Source organism: Panthera onca, chromosome D2 (genome assembly GCF_046562875.1).
Source record: "Panthera onca isolate mPanOnc1 chromosome D2, mPanOnc1 haplotype 2, whole genome shotgun sequence".
Lineage (NCBI taxonomy): Eukaryota > Metazoa > Chordata > Mammalia > Carnivora > Felidae > Panthera > Panthera onca.
Genome location: NC_138349.1, coordinates 42,774,645 through 42,796,735, shown reverse-complemented (window position 1 = coordinate 42,796,735; position 22,091 = coordinate 42,774,645). Strand labels below are relative to the sequence as shown.

General features: G+C 37.5%; 1 protein-coding gene across 2 annotated transcripts in view; it reads left to right on the top strand.

Annotated features, from left to right (window-relative positions):
• The window catches only part of BMPR1A (bone morphogenetic protein receptor type 1A), a 138,737-nt gene that overhangs the window by 10,773 nt on the left and 105,873 nt on the right, over window positions 1-22,091 (top strand). Inside the window, exon 2 of one of the 2 annotated variants that reach the window (XM_060642288.3) lies at window positions 2,266-2,358. The exons of the other annotated variant lie outside the window; for it this stretch is intronic. The gene's annotated coding sequence lies outside the window, so the exon portion shown is untranslated. The remainder of the gene's footprint in view (window positions 1-2,265; window positions 2,359-22,091) is intronic. 2 annotated transcript variants of the gene reach the window in all.

Sequence of the window (22,091 nt, the reverse complement as noted above, 5' to 3'; positions counted from 1 at the left end):
TCTTTCATTGATTTCTACTTTTTTTTTTTATTTTTTTAAAAAAATTTTAAATGTTTATTTTTGAGAGAGAGAGAGAGAGAGAGAGAGAGGAGGGGCAGAGAGAAAGGGAGACACAGAATCTGAAGCAGGCTCTAGGCTCTGAGCTGTCAGCACAGAGCCCACAGGGGGCTCGAACTCATGAGCTATGCGATCATGACCTGAGCCAAAGTTGGACACTCAACCGACTGAGCCACCCAGGCACCCCTTCTGTGTCATTATTTGAAGGCAGTATTTTGGTGTTTCTTGTACCATCTATTAACATATTAGATTTCTTTACTACAAGCCTTCTCCGCTTTTAGTCTTGTAAAACCCCAATATAGTCTCCCTAACTGTATTGCCATAGCACCTTCCTTTGTTTCTTCTGTTTACAGAAGTTACACGTATTTGGTTGAAACTTCAGGCATAAAGTGAGTCTTCCTGCCCCCACGTCCCCCCTGGATTACAGTGTTAAGAGTATAGAGATAAATGTAATCTTTCTCTTCCACTGTCTTCATTTCTTTTTCTTTTTCTCTCCCCATTTCCAAAAAATGAGGTGATACTATGCATCCTTTTCTTTAACTCTGTCTTCACTGAATATAGAGTACTCTTTTTATGTCATTAGGTGTTGATTTACTCATTCTTTTTAGTAGCCATGTAATATTCCCTTTTATGAATATACCGTCATTTTATTTACCAGCCCCCTATCGATGATTAGATTGTTTCCAATTTGTTGCAAGGTATTTTTCTTTTTTCTTTTTCTTTTTCCTTTTTTTTGCATTGTAAACAGTGCTGTGGTGCTTGTACATATCCTCTGAGACTATTTTTATTTTATAGGATGAATTCTTAGACATGTGTTTGCTGTACATAAGAGAAGCCATGTATAATGCCTATAGTGCCAAACTGCTCTGCACAATCCTTGTAACAATTCACATTCCAGCCAACAGTGTTTGAGAGTATTTCCCCTAACCCCTCACCAACACATCATAGTATCAGTCTATTTTAATCTTTGCCAGGCTGCCAGCTGAAAAAACAGTATTGTAGTTTTAATTTGTATTTCTTTGATTGACTAAGGTTGAGGAGAATTTTATAGTTTGTTGGTTCCTTGCATTTATCTCTCCTTTGTTTTTCTAATCTTTTTTTGTTACTCATTTTGCAGAAACTCTTTTTTGGGGTATGGATATTAACTCTTGGTATAATGCATTTTTTTTTTGTCATTTGTTTTTTTATTTTTGTTCATAATATATAAAAATTCTTTTGCTGTTGTAAGAGTATTTAGAAACAAAAAAATAAAAAGTTTAAGTTGTCTCATACTCTCAATTTATTTTATAAGCTCCTTGGTGACTGAATTTTGTCTTAAAATATTTTGTTTTGCCATCAGTACTAATTCAGTGCCTTGTACACAGTAAGCGTTCAGATATTTGTGTTGGTGGTGAAGGGGTACAGAATACATCACTGTGGCATAAAAATTATTTTGCGCTGAAGGTATTTGAGAATAGGCTTTTCTGGGGAACTTCCTGATCTGCCTAAAAACAGAGACTCACAGAGAAAACTCAGTTATCACAAAGCTGCTCCCCAGAGTTTTGAAACCAGGGAAGATTGACTTTTATCACTAGAGAGCAGAGAGAAAAAGTGGCACCACATCTAAACTGACATTGTCACACACCGTATCATATATCCATTTTCCTAGGGGCCCATGTATCTTTCTTAAAAGTCATTTGTTTCCTGTAAGTGTCCTCCTCCCCTCTCCCCATATTAACACAGGAGCCCCAAATTCTAACTGCCTCTTTTAGTCACACTTGTATGTAAATGGTGGTGAATGAATAAAAATCTTTTTTTTTTTTTTTTTGCTAATCTGACTTCTGTCAGTGTAATTTGCAGGCCCCCAAATTCAGAACGTAAGAGGGTAGAAGAAAAGTTTTTCCTCCTTAGCAATGGCAGGTTGTTTCTGACTGCTGGGGCAAGGGATAATAAGCAAGTGAAGTTTCACTATCTAAAAACAAAGTTAAGTATTTTAAATATAAAGAGCATAAGTCAAATTTCTTTAAGCTACAGTTTTCAAAATGTATTCTTCAAAACTAAAAATTTGTTAAATGAGGTTGAATGTACAATTAGAGAGACATCCCCCTCTTCCTGAATATATTCCTACAATTATAATGCTATTTCTTAATCAAGTGGCATAATTACTCTAATTGTGTTGACTAAGCCTGTTCTTTCTAAAGTTATTCACTGTTTCCTGTTCTTTCTTAGCATCTTATCAATTTGCGTAGAAGATGGTTTGTGACAGGTTCCACTGGTCACAATCAGAAGAAACAACAAAAAAGGTCATTCAGTTAAGATTAAGTAAGTAAAATATACAAAGAAGCCTCTAATTTCTTAAACCGGTAAAGGGCTCTTGAGATGATTACAGTGACTTCCCGTTTACCTGTATTCCAGATAACTTGAAATGTTTATTAAACCTTGAATTATTGACATGTTATCTAGCTTCACATTTATTGTGTTCCATAACTTACTACTCTGTTTACTAGGTTCGTGACCTTGCACCAAAGTGGTTAATCTAAGCTTTATTTCCTTGTATGTCAAATGAGGGTAATAATCGTTTTCTCACAGAGTTACTGCGAAGACTGAGTGAGTGAGTGCAGTGAAGCACTAAACACTATTTTTGCCACATAGTAATGCTTAGTAAGTGTAAGCGAAGATGAATTATTTGTGTGGGGGAAGATGAGGTCAGTTCTGTCTTCAAAAGCAATTTGAATGGCTGTATATATAGGGTCCTTGAAGATGAAATCTAATCCTGATACCTTCTGAAAGTGTTATTTTGTTAGCATTATTAACACTTGAATTTGCAAAGTACTTTTGTGTACTGGCAGTACTTACTGGTAAGTTGATACTGGGAAGTTTTGTGGCTTTTCTGGTTGTATATGTTAAGAATCTGAGGCTAATGAGGGTTAATTGCCCCAACAAGGTCAGAGAGGTAAGAGTAAGAAGTAAGTAGAATCAGACTTTCCTAGTTAGCTCGGAACGGGGACTAGGTCCTTAGGGTTAAGGATAAGTCAGTGATTCTACAGTCTAAAGAAAGCCCCCAAGCATTTAGTGGCCTGAATCCTTTCTAGAGCTTATTAGGGTGTGACAGAAACCTGTCAGAGAATGGAGGGGAAGGAAATTGTTCACAGCAGTCACCTCGGTGGCTAGTTTGCCTAGGTGGGGAGCATTGTACACTTTTTGCTCCGTTCCTCTTCCCTTGGGGTGGCCTTTCCTAGAAGCTTAGTGCGGGGAGGTCTAAGAGAGCCACTCGTGAGGTTAGGAGTGCTAGCAAAAAGTAGAGCAGCACATCTCATTTCCTAGCCGGTAGTCATGATGCAGCTGATTGGTTGATCTGTGCCTCCTTGAGCAAAGGGTAAAAAAAAAGTGCAGAGAAATCTCCTTGTGGACTGAGGGTAGCAGTAGAACACCCTGTACTTGTTTCAAATTTCTGTTCACATGGGGAAAGCAGAAGGTAACTAGGCTTTAGGCATCTTGACAGGGCTGGCTCTCCTGGAGAGGGGGGCAAAAGTAGGAGAGGTTGAGCTGAAGCAGGTCTTTGGGAAGGGAAATGTGCAGTTGGGTTTGAGCCCCTCACCTCTCGGTCACCAGAGCGCTCCAGCCTGTCCCCAGAGGAGAAGCCATCATTTGGCTGCCTGTATCATGGTCCGTATTAGCCAGGTGGTGGCAGCCACCCCAGAGGACTGCAGGAGTGCTCAGATGTTGAGACGTTTATTCTGTTCTCCCTCATCCCCCTCTCCTCCCAAAACAGGTCAGACCACACCCCTTCCCCAGTTGAACTTTTCATGGACCATGGACCCAGCCTGGGTTTGGAAGGGAAAGAGATGATTGCAAGATTGAAGATTAAAGTTTTAGGGGCGCGTGGGTGGCTCAGTTGGTTAAGTGTCTGACTTCGGCTCAGGTCATGATCTCACGGTCCGTGAGTTCGAGCCCTGCGTCGGGTTCTGTGCTGACAGCTCAGAGCCTGGAGCCTGCTTTGTATTCTGTGTTTCTTCCTCTCTCTGCCCCTCCCGTGCTTATGCTCTGTCTCTCTCTGTCTCTCAATAATAAATAAATGTTAAAAAAATTTTTTTTGAAGATTAAAGTTTTAAACAGCAGTCAACTGGACTGGACATTTTTATAACTGAAAACTACTGGAAAGCTGTAGGAATTGTTCCAGATGTCATTAAGGGGAGGTGGTGTGTGAAAGGGAAATTGGACCAACCATAGTTGGAGGTGGAAGCTGGAGAAGAATAAAACCTTTTCTCATGTTTGTACCAATTTCAGATCCCTTATTAAAGTCATAGAAGTATCAGCTTAAGTTCCTACTAAAGCCCCTCTGACACCAGCCCCCATTCTTTTTTCTGTACAAAGCTTTTAGAGTTGTACATGATCCTTTGATCATCTTAATGGTTCTGTTTCCAAGTGCATTCCAGTTCTGCGCAATATAATTTTAACATTAAACATATTTTATTTAATTCTAACTAGTGCATTTCAAATTTATAAACTGTATATGTTAACCTTAATTGCAACATTAAGTAAAATATGGTATTCCTTAGTTTTTATGGAGTTGTAAGAGTTTATCAAGCCTCAGAAACGTTAAAGTAAAAAGTACTCAGTAAAAAGCATTAGTGTAATATATTTTACTCAGTATAGGAGATTTTGAATTCATGAAGTTTTAAATTAACTTTCAGCTGTTCATGTTGAAAAGGTGAGTGGGTTTTAGTTTAAATGCTGTAGAACAATAAAATAATGAGGGACTAGGTAATACCTATTTTCCTTACATTTGCCTAGCCCTATTTTAAGTGCTGTTCTATGATAGGTACGGTTATGAGAGGAGAATGAGGCCACAGAGGTGGAATAACTTGTCAAGGGTTGTGCAGCTAGTAAGTGGCAAAGCTAAGGACTCAAACCCAGGTAGTCTGACTGCAGAGACCGTGTTCTTAACCACAGAATTATGTTCATTTTCAAAGGGAGTAGGACAATTTTAAGATAAGGATGTGTACTCTACACATGCACACGTTTTACTTGATTTTCACCTGCTGCTTCTCGTGCCTGTTCACATACAGTAGATGGATTTGCCTGTTTGCTGGTGTGTTAAGTTAACTGAGGTACCTGGTAAAACGTTCTCTCCTCTCATGGTCTAAATCTACGTATTTGATGGGTTAAACTTGACTTTTGACAATTAACACCTACTTCTCTTTTTTTTAATTTTATTTTTTTTTAATGTTTTTATTTTTGAGACAGAGAGAGACAGAGCATGAACAGGGGAGGGGCAGAGAGAGAGGGAGACACAGAATCTGAAGGGGGCTCCAGGCTCCGAGCTGTCAGCACAGAGCCTGGTGCGGGGCTTAACTCACAGACTGTGAGATCATGAGCTGAAGTCCGACGCTTAGCCAACTGAGCCACTCAGGCGCCCCCCTACTTCTCTTTTTAATACTAAAATTTGTCAGAAACTTTTCATAGGTATTTTTAAATTAATTAATTAATTAGTTAATTAATTTTTTTGCTTCCCTGATGTTTTGCATCGTGGAGAAAACAGTATTCAAAGTCCAATGGAGCAGTTGCTTTTATAGCATTTATCCAGAATGCTTCCCATAAACAGTTTTTAAAAATTAGTGCTGTATCATTTATCTCATTTCTGAGATACAGACACGTTTAATTGTTAGCGATCACACAGCTAGGCCTTTTTTCACTGCTTTACCTTGACTGTTACTCGTAAAGTAGCTGAAACTGGACAGAGTTTTGCTTAACATAATCATGTTATTTGTATTGTTTCTTAGAATACATTGAAAATCTGCCCTGTGAGAGAACAGGAAGGAAAAAAGATAAAAAATAACTGCCACATCAGTTGAAAATAGAAAATGAGTAAGTCCATCTGTGGGGCCGTTTTGGGAGTCAGATAGGCTGAGGAATGAAACCTGATTTTTACCCATTAATGATGCCGATATTGTCCTCTGGAATATTATTAATTTGCTTGTGTTCCACAGAAATTATTAAAACACAATTTGTTAGACATGTAGACATTTAAAAATAATCTCTTTCCTTGCAAGTTTTTGTTCAAAAGTCTTTTTGCATCTTGATTACGAAAGTAATGCTCACTGGACAAATTTAAAACCTAGAGAAGCTCTGAGGAAAAAAAGTAAAAATCCCTCATATTCATATTATGCAAGAACACTAGTAAACCTTTTGGTATATGCAGTATCAGTTAAAACAAAAACTTTATTGCTTAACGATTCTCCCATAACTTAAAGAGTTTGAGGAAATCAGGTGAGTAAAACTGGAATTCTCTGCTTGTGTGAAAGCCAAGTGTCCGAACCTGAAATAGAAGAAACAAGGTGGCATGGAGTGGGGCTATTGAGATAGAAGTTTTGGGGTGCCTGGGTGGCTCAGTTGGTTGAGCGTCTGACTCTTGGTTTTGGCGCAGGTTTGGAAATTTGGCTGTCTTGTTTTAGTTACCTGATTATCTTTTTGTCTGTATATTCTCCCTTTCTTTTTCAGCTTTGCAACTTTTAAGCTTTAAAACAAAGTTAAGATGTTTCAAATTTGATGTGTTTTCTGTAATAATGGACTAAAATAGAATAAGATGTGGGGAGGTAGAACCCAAACTGAGGGAGGTCAGAAAACCATATGGAAATAGAACATCCAAAACCTCTAGCAGAATGAAACTAGAAAGAATGGAATCTGAACACTGAAATTATACATCTGCTAGGCAGCTGTGCATTCTTTATTCATAGGTTCCGTGCAGAAATAGCAAAGGAAACTTTGAAAGGAAAACCTATCCTCAGTGGATTGAGCATGTATTCTTATCACTAATTGTGATGTGTACATTTTTTGTTATATAATGTATATTTAATTCATCTTTAAATGAATTATTCCTTTTTTTTATGAGTTATAAAAATTCTTTTCTGGAAATAACATCACTTTTTGGGGTTAAATTTAGAGTTCCTATTTGTATCTTCAGCACCGAATCAACATTTTATTAAATTACAGATCAGGGTATTTTCAGTGGTACTGAGAGAGTGTAATGCTTTTGTAAATTTGTCATTGTTTTCCTTTTTGTCAGTGTTCAAGGATATGTGGCACTTTAATGTTCTGCCTTTCAAAAACCAACTCTTCTGAATTTGTTTAAACAAAATATTTGTGTTTTCAAAGTTAGATACTTTAAATTAGCAGCTGAAATTTAAAAGGGGAAAGACATGAAAAAGCTTTTATTTAGTCCTAGGATGCTTTGTAATTATTAACATTTATATATTACGTAGTTTACAGAGCACTTTTATATCCATTATCTCCTGTGATTTTCATGGTCTTGCTAACGTTGTCTCTTTTCACTTGAGAATTAACACAACATTGTCAGTTCAGTTAGGGACTGTAGTAGGCTCTTGTGTTCTTCACTCTAAGGGTGATACATAGTATTTAGAAGTCATGGGATAGGAGAACAAAGAGCATAAGACTCGTCAACATCTCATAATAACTGTGGATCTTATTTCATATAATTCTTTTTAGTTTCTTTTCCTGTTCTTATTTTTTACATAGTTTGCCCTGATACTGAGGATGCAATAGTTATTAAGTACTTTCAAATTCACATTGTTAAGTACTTCTGATAAAAAATTGTTCTTAACTATTTTTGGGGGCTCTGTTGCAGTAGAATCTTTCTCTACTTGAGGGAAAACATTTTATCATAGGATCATTATCTTTGTGTGTATCTATAACATATATAAAATATATATACAAAGATATATATCCATGCTCTTAACCACTCTATATGCATATATATATTAAAGCCTATATTATATATGTGTGTTTATATTGTGTGTGTGTGTATGTGTGTATATAATTTAATATTATATAATTAGTGGTTAACAGCATGGACTCCATTTGGGTTTAAATCCCAACTCTTCTTGGGTTTAAATCCCAGATCTGCTTCTTCCTAGCTGTGCAACCAGCACTTTGGGCAGATTGGTTTGACAAACATCTCTGTGTCGGTTTCCTCATCTGTAAATTGGTAATAATGCTCCTTACCTCATGGAGTGGTTTTAAGTTTATATATATATGTGCGTGTGTGTGTGTGTGTGTGTGTATGTGTGTATATGTATATATGTGTGTATATATATATATGTGTATATATATATGTGTGTGTATATATATATGACCTATACATATGTTTTATATTTTAGAGCCATACCCGACCCATAGTGAGCGGTGTATAAGTTACCTAAAATTTTAGATCAGGGCCCATAATCAATCACTGACTACTGATTTAACTAGCAGACAGAAAATTAGTAAGGAGATAGAAAGCCAGAGAACACTAAAAAAATGTAATAGAGAACACAACACCCAGTGAAGATAGAATATGATCCATTTGTTGGTCTTAAAGCAAGCCTCAACAGATATCAAAAGATTGAAATCATTCACAGTGTCCTCTGACCATAGTGGAATTAAGTTAGAAATCAATTACAAAAGATAGTGAGAAAATCTTTGAAATTAAGCAGTGCACTTCTAATTCTAAACCCGTGAGTTAAATAAAAAGTTATAGAGGAATTAGAAATCAATAGGATTCAATCATAATGAAAATACACTCATAGCAAAATTTGGGATACACTTGATTCTATACTTAGAGGAAATGTTACAGCTTAAAAAATATGTATTAGAAAAGTAGAAAGGCTAAAGATCAGTGATTTAAGTGTCCATCTCAAGAAATGAAAATGATTGGCAATTCCTCTTATTTTTGATTGGATTGAGGGAAAATTTTAGTTTTATATTTTACATCAGATTCCTTTTTTTTTTTTTAATTTAAAAAGAAAATTTTTTTATTCTTAGAGAGAGAGAGAGAGAGAGAGAGAGCATGAACAGGGGAGGGGCAGATCGAGAGAGGGACACAGAATCTGAAACAGGCTCCAGGCTCTGAGCTATCGGCACAGAGTCCGATGTGGGGGCCCGAACTCACAAGCCGTGAGATCATAACCTGAGCTGAAGTCAGACATTTAACCGACTGAGCTACCCAGGCGCCCCTCCCTTTTTTTTTCTTTTTTTTTGGAAAGAAAGGGGGAAAGATATGGTTGAAATAACTGAGCCACCAGGTGTCCCTACTTTTTTGGGGGGGGGGGCTCTATTGCAGTAGAAATTTTCTCTGCTTGAGGGAAAACATTTTATCATAGGATCATTATTTTCATGTGTATCTATAACATATACCCCTTATGAAAACCTCCCATTTTCTTGGCCCTTTCATAGAACCCTTAACTTTTCTAAGGAGAACAGGCTTTCTGAAGAAACACATAAGAACTCTGAGATGATCAGTTTTAGTCTTGGTAATTATTTCTAAGTTTTTAAGACTTGGAAAGTATACTTCAATTTGGTAAGTATATAATGAGCACCTGTGATAGACCAGAAACTGTCCAGACTTGGTTATATAATAGTGAATAAAATAGCCCTGAGTTCTGCTTTCATGGAGCTTATGTTCTAGTTGGGGAGACCAGCATCAATAAAACCACAAACCTACTCAGGTATACAATTACAGTGTGATGTTGGTGCTAGGAAAGACAAGTTTAGAGGACTAGAAGAGTGGTAATAGGAGACCTAAACTTATTTATGTTGAGAATGTGGTGAGATAATGTACAAAACTGATTAGGATAAAGTGGGGAAATAGACCCATGGAGATTCATAGGAAGTCTGTTTTTAAAAAATGAGAGAATACATCTTTTTATTTTATTTTTATTTTTTCATTTAAAAAAATTTAAAGAATTTTTAATGTTCATTTATTTTTGAGAGAGAGCAAGAGAGCACGAGGGGAGGGGAAGTGGGGAGGGGGAGTGAGCATGGGAGAGGGGCAGAGGGGGAGGGAGACACACAATCTGAAGCAGGCTCCAAGCTGTCAGCACAGAGCCCAACGTGGGGCTTGAACTCCTGAACTGTGAGATCATGACCTGAGCCGAAGTTGTATGCTTACCTGACTGAGCCACTCAGGTGCCCTGAGAGAATAAATCTTAAAGTGTGTTATGTTGACTGACTTAAATTTGGCAATCCAGAGGCCTGAGTAATTATCCTTCATCCAGTACCGACTAGTTGGATAGTCCTCAGTACATGCTTCATGTCTCTGTTCTGAATGAAAGTGGTCAGGACTAGACTAGCTGATGGCTAAAGTGTGTAGTTCCAAAGTGCTAAGTCCATTGAAACTTTCATGAGCACTTTAAAGAGTATTTTTCTTATGATTATGAAAACCATATATATTATTTTTAGAAAAAATTGTAGAGACTACAGGAGAGAAAGACCCTCTCTCCCAAATTTCATTTGTACTAGAGATGTCAATTTTATTATAAATAGGGAATATATCAGAGAACTTGACTTCCCCGCAGCTCTGGAAGGTATTGGTTAACAGGACTATATTAATCAGGATAGGTTAAATTATGCCTCATTAATGAACAAAGTCCTCAAATTTCATTGGCTGGACAGAGCAAAAAGTTTATTTATCGTCCCATGTTCAGCTCGAGGGAAGTAGGCAGTTGAGATAAAGCCTGTCAGGTTTTACCCTCTTGCAGCTGTACCTTTGGAACACATGGCTTTCTTGGTTGCTGTGGAAGGGAAGAAAACATTGGAGGGTCTTGCAACCAGCAATTATGTAACTTCTCCAGTCAAAACTAGTCATTTGGCTTACCTAACAGCAAGGGGATGGAGGAGTGGACCCCATGCTCCTGGAAGTAGAGGAGGCCTGGCTGTGGGTGAGCTTTATAAGGTCTTTACAACAATGACCTTGCTGTTCCTGGCTGTAGTTGGGTAGAGTGAGGATGGAATCCAGATCCAAGTGGGGCCAGTTGGATTGTTAGGCCTAGGAGTTTGCTTTGGGTACTGGAGACTGATGGGACTTAACACTGGAGTGCTCAGGTCATTAGACACAGATTCAGGGGTGGGATTCAAGTAGCTGAGTGATCAGAAGTTGATCTATAGAGAGAACAGTGAATCAGATGCATTGCAGAAATAAGGTATTGTGGAACTTTGGGGAGAAAGAAATAACTATTGGTATTCAGTGGGTTTACAGTTCTCAGTTCTAGATCATTAATGAAGACTGGCTGTAGTTCCTGCAGAGATTTCTTAAGAATATGTATGCTTTCTTTCCCAACACGGGGAGTCACAAAAAGTGAGCCTGTTTTGTGCTGCAAAGAAAATCAGATTTTCAGAAAGCAAAACTTAAGTAGGTTATATTTATATTTTCTGACCATAGTGCAATAGAAATTAACAGCAATAGGATGCCCCCCCCCCCATATAAAATCATACAGAACAAACAAAAACATAAATCCAAAACAAAAACATCTACCTTCTTTGGGAGCAAGGGAAGAGACATACCTTTTAAACAGCTTAAAGGGATGATCGTAACTGAAGTGACACAATTTAGACATTAATTATAGAGAGAAGCACTACATATCAATGTTGCAAATGTGAAACTTTCTGGAAAATTCATAGCAATTAAATATGAATTAATAAACAGGAAAGATTAAAGCTGAATGGACAAGATATTCAGTTTAAACTGATTAAAAACAAAATAAACCAAATGATGTAAAACAAAGCAATTAATAAATGTAAAAGTATAAGTTAATGAAAAGTAAAACAACTTTTTTTTTTTTAAGATTTGATTTTTAAGTAATCTGTACACCCACTGTGGCACTAGAGCTCATAACCCTGAGATCAAGAGTCACACTCTTCACCAACTGAGCCATCCAGGCGCCCCCAGAATAAACCCTCTCTTGACAGTAAAATCAGAGCTGGCAGACTCTTGGCAAGTCTGGTTAAGAAGAAAACAAGCTGGAGGCAGACACCACAAGCCGTGGACACCTCTATAAGTGCCGAGATGAGAGCCTCAGAAGGGGACGCTGTGCAGAACTTCATGCCAGTCAGCCTAGAAATTAATGAAACCGATTATTTCCTAGGAAAGTATAAATTACTGAAATTTTCAGAAGGAATAGAAAAGCTTGATAGTCCAGTAGCTGATGAAGAAGTAGACAGAATTGTTCAAGATACAGCCTTTAAAAGGGCCAGATATTTTTACAGGACTTTAAAGTAATCGATGATCCCTGTGTTACACAGATTTCCAGAGGAAAGAAGAGAAATGTAATAGAGAAGATGCCCTTTGAAGCTAGCATAGCACAGGAAGAGAAAACAATAGGCTATTTTCCTTTATCACATAGTTGTAAGATCCAAAATAAGATACTAGGAAACTGAATCTAACAGTGTGTTAAAACTATATAGGGAAAAACTCTCCCTGGGAATCAAGGATGATTTGACCTTAGGAAATCTTTCAGTGTCGTTTACACTATATTAGTAAATCAAAGAAGGAAAACAGTACGATCATTTCAATTGATGACAAAAGATACCAGATAAAATTCAGTAACCATTTCTGATAGACTAGGTTTAGGAAAAGAAGGCAACTTCCTTAACTTGAGAGGGGGTAAAACTACTTAAAGAATGTAGTAAACCCAACTGGTAAAAATTTTTTTATGAAAAAAAGAATAATACTAAGCTCATTAAAAAAAAAAATTTTTTTTTAACGTTTATTTGTTTTTGAGACAGAGACATAGCATGAACAGGGGAGGGTCAGAGAGAGAGGGAGACACAGAATCTGAAACAGGCTCCAGACTCTGAGCTGTCAGCACAGAGCCCGATGTGGGGCTTGAGCTCACGGAGCGCGAGATCATGACCTGAGCCACCCAGGTGCCCCTTTACTAAGCTCATTTTTAATGCTTCTGTTAAGCATTTAACTAGAGGCCCCAGCCAATGGAGTAAGAGAGGACAAAGGAAAAAAAAAAACATATAAATACTTGAAAGGGAAAGTCAAAATTTCAACTCCTTGCATATGCTCTAGAAAAACCAGGAGAATCCATTGACAAACTTGGGAACCTAATAAATGAGTTCAGTAAGATGGCATATACATGGTGAACTAAAAAATAACTGGGTTCCCTATACATCAGCAGTAGCTGTTCAACTTGAGAGAAGTACTATCATGTTTGCTACATTTGATAAGTGTCTATTAAGCATGGACTGCTTTGCAGTTTTCTGTCCCAGACATGTTTTGATCATGAAGAGAAAGCTCCAGGAGATGAAGCTTCCAATTTCCTACTTGTCTTAATACAGAAGTCAAATGTTCGAGGGCCTAACGCAAGGCAGATTGCTTCATGACAGCCCCACATAGCTAAAACTATTCTCTATGATGCCCATCTCCCCCTGGTATATAAAAAAAATCGTTTTTAGACAACATTTCTGTGAAAGAATGCATCACTGAGTTCCCTGGAGAACCCAGAGGCCTAGCCCTTAGTGTCCTGCAAGAATACAGAAGAAAAATATACTAAGGAAAAGAAGATTTCTCTACAAAGTAAGTTTAAATTTTTTTTTTAATGTTTATTTTTGAGAGAGCAAGCGAGCATGCAAGCAGGCAAGGGGCAGAGACAGAGGGAGAGACAGAATCTGAAGCAGCCTCCAGGCTCTGAGCTGTCAGCACAGAGCCCAATGTGGGGCTTGAACTCACGAACTGAGAGGTCATGACCTGGGCTGAAGTTGGATGCTTAACTGACTGAGCCACCCAGATGCCCCTTGTTTTTTTGTTTTTGTTTTTTTAATGTAATACATACTTGCAGCAAACTGTTCAAATCATACAGAAAAGCGAGCTTTCCATTTTCCTCCTCTCTTTAAAAAAAATTTTTTAAGTTTATTCATTCACTTCAAGAGAGACAGAGTGAGCGGGGGAGGGGCAGAGAGAGGAAGAGAAGGCTCCGAGCCTGATGCAGGGCTTGAATTCATGACCCGACCCAAAACCAAGAGTCAGACAAGAGTCAGACACTTAACCGACTGAGCCACCCAGGTGTCCCTCCCCATTCCTCCTCTCTTGCTGCTCTCTCCTGAGTTTTCTTCTCATTCTAAACCACGGCTGCCACTTTATATATCCTCCTCAAATTTTCCTTTACAAAAGTTTATTTCTGTTTTGTGTGTGTGTGTGTGTGTGTGTGTGTGTGTGTGTGTGTGTGTGTGTTTTATACCAATGGCTTCATGCATTCTGTGTCTCAGCTTGCCTTTTTCACAGAACATTTTCTACATCTCCCTCATTCTGTTTAACTTCACATTGAATTTATGGGGACATAAAGCTGTGTTTAATCTCTTTAGCAGACCCTTTTCTTCCACTGCCCTCCAATCCCTGGAGCCTTTCTGTTTGCCTCATTTCTGACCATTCTATTCACCTTCTTGCTCTCAGGCATTCTGAAGTTTTGGGGGCAGTCTGTCCCCCTTTTCAGACTAATGTTTGTAAATGTATAAAATAAAACACACTGGATTACTAAGGAAACCAATTATATTGAAATGTAGCTATTAAAGTAAACTTTTTTTTAGATATAGTTAATACAGATGTTCTTTTATTAACTTATTAAATAACCCAATGGCAGGTTTTAACAACTACCCTAATTTTTTTTACAACTACCCTAATTTTTAAATAATGGTGAGGCATAAATAATACTTTAAATTATTTGCAACAATGTAATTTGATCAGAATATCCCATTTCTTTTTGGTTACAAAGTTGTAGGTACTGCTAATACTACTGTGGGTTTTGCCTACTCTCCTACTTAAATAATTTAAGTTAGAGGTTAATGAAACTAAAGATGTAATTTTTTCCCATCTAGACATCAAGTTCATGGACGTCCTAAAACTTGAGTCACACTGGAAAACCCTGATTCTTTGCAGCCCACTTAAGTTGTGATTTTTCTTTGGAAAAAGAAAAATCTTTTCTCCTTTGGACCTAAACATGAATCTGTTTGCCCTTCTTCGCTACTCTAACACCACTCTCCCTCTCACTTTACTTAACATCAAACAGAAAACATGATTTTTCAGTCTCCTCATCAGATAATACTGTCTACTGCTATTGCTCCTCCCAGTTTTCCATGGAACCTGGGCTTACTCTGTCCTCTTCCCAGCCTCCTTTATTCTGTGAAGGTTTTATTTTATATGGCGCACTGTCTCCGATAGCAATTTATTTTAATTCTTGATGATCTATCTCAACATCCACGTGGCTCATTCTTCCACAACCTTCCTGGCCTCTTGTCTCTTGACCTCTGCCAGTGTCTTCCACTCTATCTCAGCCACCTCATCATACCTCAGATCTGTTATACGATAATAATGTGCTCATAATTATAGTAACTGTAACCTCCTCCATAATTTCAGTTTCAAGAACCCTACTCTCTGATCATCCATCACTTCTGATCTTTCCAGCCCATGCCTTCTAGAACAAACAATCCTTTTCCCTGAGATCTACAGAACCCATTGACCCTATTACCTTTTTAGTGTTTCTCACTACACTGCCCCTTATGTTCTCATTCTTCTCCTTTCTCAGTTTCAATTCTGTGGCCAGTCATAAATGTTCAGCTGCAAATATTCTCAACACCCTTGTCCTCGCTTGCTACATTGCTTAGTTGAGAAACTCCAGTATTGGATAAATCCAAATCTACCTATTCTGTACTTTGTAGTTTGTGGTAAGAAACTTATAATTTTACCCTCTTAATGATTTTTAAGTGTTCAGTATGGTATTGTTAATTATGTGCACATTGTCATACAACAGATCTCTAGAACTGTTTTCATCTTCCCATTTCTCTCTCTCTCTAGCCCCTGGCAGTTTGCTGCCCTTCTGCTTTCTGTTTCTGTGGATTTAATTACTTTAGGTACTGCAGGTGTAAGTGAAATCATGCAGTATATGGCTTTTTGTGATTGACTTTTTTTACTTAGCATAATGTCCTCAAGGTTCATCCATGTTTGTAGCATGACAACATTTCCTTGTTTTTTAAGGTTGAATAATACTCCATTGCATGTGTATACCACATTTTCTTTATCTGTGTATCTCTTGATGGACATTTACATTGCTTTCACTTCTCGGTTTGTGAATAATGCTGCGATGAACATAGGTGTGCAAATCTGTCTTTGAGATCCTGTTTTCAATTCTTTTGAATATATACCCAGAAATGGAATTGCTGGATTATATACTTCTATTTTTAATTTTTTAAGAGCTTCCATACTGTTTTTCCATAGTGACTGCACCATTTTATTTATTTATTTTTATTAAAAGTTTTTTTTATGTTTGTTTATTTTTGAGAGAGAGAGAGCGCGTGCACGGGTGTGCACATGAGTGGGGGAGGGGAGAGAGGGAGACACAAGAATCCACAGAATCCGAAGCAGGTTCCAGGCTCTGAGCTGTCAGCACAGAGCCTAACGCAGGGCTTGAACTCATGAACTGTGAGATCGTTACCTGAGGAAAAGTTGGACACTTAACTGACTAAGCCATCCAGGTTCCCCTATTTATTTTTAAATAGATTATACCCTTTTTCTTTTTTAAATATTTGTTTATTTTTCAGAGAGAGTGCACACTCAAGTGGGGGAGGGGCAGAGAAAGAGGGAGACACAGAATCTGAAGCAGGTTCCAGGCTCTGAGCTGTCAGTGCAGAGCCCAGTGCAGGGCTCGAACCCACAACCGTGAGATCATGATCTAAGCCAAGGTCGGATGCTCAAGTGACTGAGCCATCCAGGCGCTGCAGCTGCACCATTTTATTTTTTTTCAACCTTTTTTTTTTTTTTTTTAATTTATTTTTTATTTATTTTTGGGACAGAGAGAGACAGAGCATGAACGGGGGAGGGGCAGAGAGAGAGGGAGACACAGAATCGGAAACAGGCTCCAGGCTCCGAGCCATCAGCCCAGAGCCTGACGCGGGGCTCGAACTCACGGACCGCGAGATGGTGACCTGGCTGAAGTCGGACGCTTAACCGACTGCGCCACCCAGGTGCCCCTGGCTGCACCATTTTATACAGCCACCAGCAGTGCACAAGGATTCTAATTTCTCCACATCTTGCAACACTTGTTATTTTCTATTGTTTTGATAAGGGCCATTCCAATGGGTATTAGGTGGTATCTCATTGTGGTTTGGATTTGAATTTCACCAGTGACCAGTGATGTAAGTATCTTTCAGATGCTTGTTGGCCATTTGTGTATCTTCTTTGGAGAAGTGTCCATTCAAGTGAGTCCTTTGTCCATTTTTTAATTAGGTTACTATAATTTTTGTTACCAAATTGTAGGAATTCTTTGTATATTCTGAATATTAATAACTTATCCATTATATGGTTTGCAAATATTTCTGCCATGCTGCTGGTTGCCTTTTAATCTGGTTGATTGCTTCCTTTGCTGCAAAAGTTTTTAAGTTTTGACGCAGTCCCATTTGTCTGTTTTTGTTGTTGTTGCCTGTGCTTTTGACGTCATATTCAAGAAATCATTGTTCATTCCAGTGTCGTGAAGCTTTTTCCCTATATTTTCTTCTAAGAGTTTTATAGTTTCAGATCTTATGCTTAAGTCTTTAATCCATTTTGAATTAAGTATAATTAATTAAATGAATTATGGTGGAAGGTAAGGAAGGACCTGTCTTCATTCTGTTGTATGAGCATATCCAGTTTCCCCAGCACGACTTGTTGGAGAGACTAGCCTTCCCCCACTGTGTAGTCTTAGCACCTTTATTGAAGATAATTTGACCATATATGTGAGGGTTTATTTCTGGAGCTCTTTTCTCTTCTCTTGCTCTACATGTCTATATTTATGCCTATACCATACTTTTTGATTACTGTAGCTTTTAATATGTTTTGAAATCAGGAAGTGTGAGACCTCCGGCTTTGTTCTTCTGAATTCTTGAGATTGTTTTGGCTATTTGGGGTCCTTTGAGATTCTGTATGAATTTTAAGATAGTTTTTTCTGTTTATGCAAAATATGCCATTAGGATTTTCACAAGGATTGCATTGAATCTGTAAATAGCTTTGGGCAGTGTGGACATTGTCTTTGTGTTTATTTGTGTCATCTTTAATTTGTGTCACAGTTCATTTACTTCCTTGGTTAACTATTATTCCTAAGTATTTTCTTTCTTTCTTTTCTTAAAGATTTTATTTTTTTAAGTAGTCTCTACGAGTGTGGGGCTAGAACTCACAGCCCCAAGATCAAGAGTTGCATGCTCTACCCACTGAGCCACCCAGGAGTCCCCTTTCCTTTTTTTTTTTTTTTTTTTTTTTTTTTTAATTTATTTATTTTGAGAGAGAGCATGAGCAGGGGAGGGCAGAGAGAGAGACAGAGAGAATGCCAAGCAGGCTCCGTGCTGGGTTCAAACCCATGAACCATGACATCATGACCTGAGCCAAAATCAAGAGTCAGACACTTAACTGACTGAACCACCCAGGTGCCCCACCTTTCCAGTTTTTAAAAAAATAGGCTATTATGTTTTAATATAATCTGCTTCATGTCAATTTATTATTACAAAGCATTGAAATGATTGTAAACTGAAAACATTCTTTATATTGGTGAATTTGTAAATATACATCTTTCAAAACAAAAATTATTTCAGCATTTTTCTTTTTCTCTTCCATTTTATTTGTTTTTTAATATTTATTTTTGTATTGAAATATAGGTAACACACAAAGTTACATTAGTTTCAGGGGTATGGTATACTGATTTGGCAAGTTTTAATATATTCTGCTGTGCTCACCACAAGTGAGCATCTGTCTCCATACAGTGTTACTACAATACCACTGACTATTCCCTATGCTGTGTCTTTTATTCTTGTGATCTACTTATTCCATAACTGGAAACCTGTTTCTCCCACTCCTCTTCCCCCATTTTGCCCATCCCTCCCCCCATTGTAAACAAGGTTGTTTTCTAGCCCCCTCCCCCCCTTTTTAAATCGGGTTATTTTCTTAATTTCCTTTCTGGATTATTTATTGTTAGTATACAGAAACACCACTAGTTTTTGAATGTAGATTATATATCATATATCTTATAAGTTTGCTAAATTCATTTATTCTAACAGTTTTTTTTTTTTCTGTATTGAATCTTTATGGATTTCTACATATAATATGTCAGCTGTGAACAGGGATAATTTTATTTCTTCCTTTCTGATCTGAATGCCTTTTTTCCCCCTTTGCTTAATTGCTGTGGCTAGGGCTTTCAATACTATGTTGAATAGAAGTGGTGAGAACAATCACCCTTTTCTTGTTACTGATCTTACAGGAAAAGCTTTCAGTTTCCATCATTGAGTGTGATGTTGGGCTTTTCATACATGACCTTTGTTATGTTAAAGTAATTACTTTCTATTTCTAGTTTGTTGAGTGTTTTTTATATGGAAGGTTGTTGCATTCTGTCAAATGATTTTTCTGCACCAGTTGAGATGATCATGTGATTTTTGTTCTTCATTGTGTTAATGTGGTATATTACATTTATTGATTTTTTTTTTTTTTTTTTTTTTTTTTTTTTTTTTACACTGAACTATCCTTGCACCTCAAGGGTAAATCCCACTTGGTCATGGTGTGTAGTACTTTAAATGTGCTGTTCATCTTGGTTTGCTGGTATTTTGTTGAGGAATTTTGCATCTATATTCATCAGCGATATTGGTCTGTAGTTTTCTAATACTATCTTTGTCTGGCTCTGGTATCAGAGGTTGTAAAATGAGTTTGGAAGTATTCCTTCCTTTTTAGTTTTTTGGAAGACTTTGAAAAGGATTGACATAAATTCTTCCTTAAGTGTTATATAGAATTCTCCAGTGGAACTGCTTGGTCTTGGGCTTCTTTGTTGGAAGATTTTTGATTAGTGATTCAATTTCCATACTGGTTACAGGTCTGTTTAGGTTTTCATTTCCTTCATGATTCAGTCTTGGTGGGTTGTATGTTTCTAGGAATGTATTCATTTCTTCTAGGCAATCCAAATTGGTGATGTATAATTAATCATCATAGTCTCTTAAATCTTTCTTTATTTCTGTGACATCAGTTGTAGTGTCTCCTCTTTCATTTCTGATTTTAGTTATTTGAGCCTTCTCTCTTCTTAGGCCTCGTTAGGTTTGTCAGTTTCTTTGATCTTTTCAAAAAATAAACTCATTAATTTTTTCTATTCTTCTGTCCTCTGTTTTATTACTAGTGGAATCTTTATTGGTTGCTTCTGTACAACTTTGAGTTTAGTTTGTTTTTCTTTTTCTAGTTCTCAAAGGTATGAAGCTAGATTATTGATTTGAGACCCTCTCTTTTTTAATTGTAGGGATTTACCACCACAAACATTCGTTGTAGACCTACTTCTGCTGCATCCCATGTTTTGGTATGTTGTGTTTTTGTTTTCATTTGTCTCAATTTCCCTTAGTTCTTTAAGCCATTAGTTGTTTAAGAGTGTGTTGTTTAATTTTCACATCTTTGTGAATTTTCCAGTTTTCCTTCACTTGATTTCTAGCTTCATTCCATTGTGGTTGGAAAAGATACTTGGTATGATTTCAGTATTCTTAACTTTGTCAAGACTTGTTTTGTGGTATAACATGTGATCTATCCTAGAGAATGTTCCATGTGTGCTTAACAATGTGTGTTTGGCTGCTGTTGGGTGGAGTGTTCTGTGTATGTTCTGTGTAGGCCCAGTGGTCCAAAGTGTTGTTCAAATTCTGTTTTCTTATTGGTCTTCTGTCTGGTTCTATCCATCATTAAAAGTGGGATATTGAAATCTACTGTTGTTGTTTTACTATTTATTTCTGCCTTCGATTTTGTCATTGTTTGCTTATATTTGGGTGCTTTGATTATACACTTGCACTTTTGCTGCTGCAAGTGGCTGGAGAATTTCTTTGCTGATTGGTTTACTTCCAGTTAATGACTACTGAGGTCAGATGAGCCCTTCGTGTTGGTCAACAATTGCTCTTAGTCCTTTTACTCTCCTGGTCTGACCTAGCTGGTCATTTAAACTTCCTCCTCTTCAGACCTCTGACATTACCTTTTGTATTCTTTACTCTCCATACACAATTTTGCCCTTCATTTGACTGAGAAAATAGGTGCCTTAAGAAGATAGATACCCCGTGTATCCTGCCTTCCTTCTGTCGTAATGGAAAGAACTGACCATGCTTCTAGCAAGGGCCACAGCCTGCACTGTGCTTCATCTAATTCCATCTCCTCTCTTACGTGATGCAGGATCATTCTCATAGGCACACCAACATACTCTTCTCTCATCTTAAACAACAGTAAAACCTCTCTCTCTCTCTCTCTCTTTCTCGCTCTCTTTTTTTTAAGATTCTGTTTTTTTTTAAAGTAATCTCCATACCCAATGTGGGGTGCAAACCTACAACCCTGAAATGAAGAGTCACATGCTCTACTGACTGAGCCAGCCAGGTTCTCCGACAAAACCTCTCTTAACTCCACTTTCCCTTTTAACTGTTGCTCCCCCCTCCCACCTCTTTTTTCCAAAAGATGTGTCTGTACTTTGTTTTCAGGGTTTTTTCTCCCAATATCTTATGAGTCTGCCCCCTCTCATTAGGTTTTCCCTCCCAGCACCCTGCCTAAACCGCTCTTACAAACCTTACCCATGACTCTTCCTTTCTCATTCTCCAGTTATTTGTCCCGTTAACAGTATTTGACACAGGTGGTCACTTACTCTCTCCTCGTGAGGACACTTTCTTCACTTGGTCTTCAGGATGAGTACCCCTTCTTTGTTTCCATCTCAGTCTTTTTTTCTCAGGGAGCACCTCAAGGGGCCGGTTCTTACACCTTTCTGTACTCTTTCCCTTGATCTGATCTGACCTCAAGGCTTTGCAGCTCTCTCTGGATGATGTCCAACTTTTAATCTCCAGTTCTGAATGCCTCCTGAGTAATACGGATTTATACTTTGCTTGGATGTCTAATTGGCAACTGAAATGTCACTTTTCCTGAAAGGAACTTACCATTCTTTCCCTCAGTAACTTAATGTGTCATGCTTAGAATGGCCTCCCCTTGTTGGAGAATATTAAATAATGAGAACAAAACTATTTTCTTCTACTTTAAATATCTTTTTAATCTACAATTTACTTTTGGTTTAAGGAATGAGATAGGGCTCTTTGTTTGTTTGTTTGTTTGTTTAATTTATTTATTTTGAGCCAGACAGCCAGTTTCTCAACACACTTTATTGGATATTAAGGTTTTACTTGGTTGACATATCATCTTTATCATTCTGTGAGTGATGTCAGAGTTAAAAGTTACAAATAACAATACCACCTAATGTTTGCATTATGGATTTCAC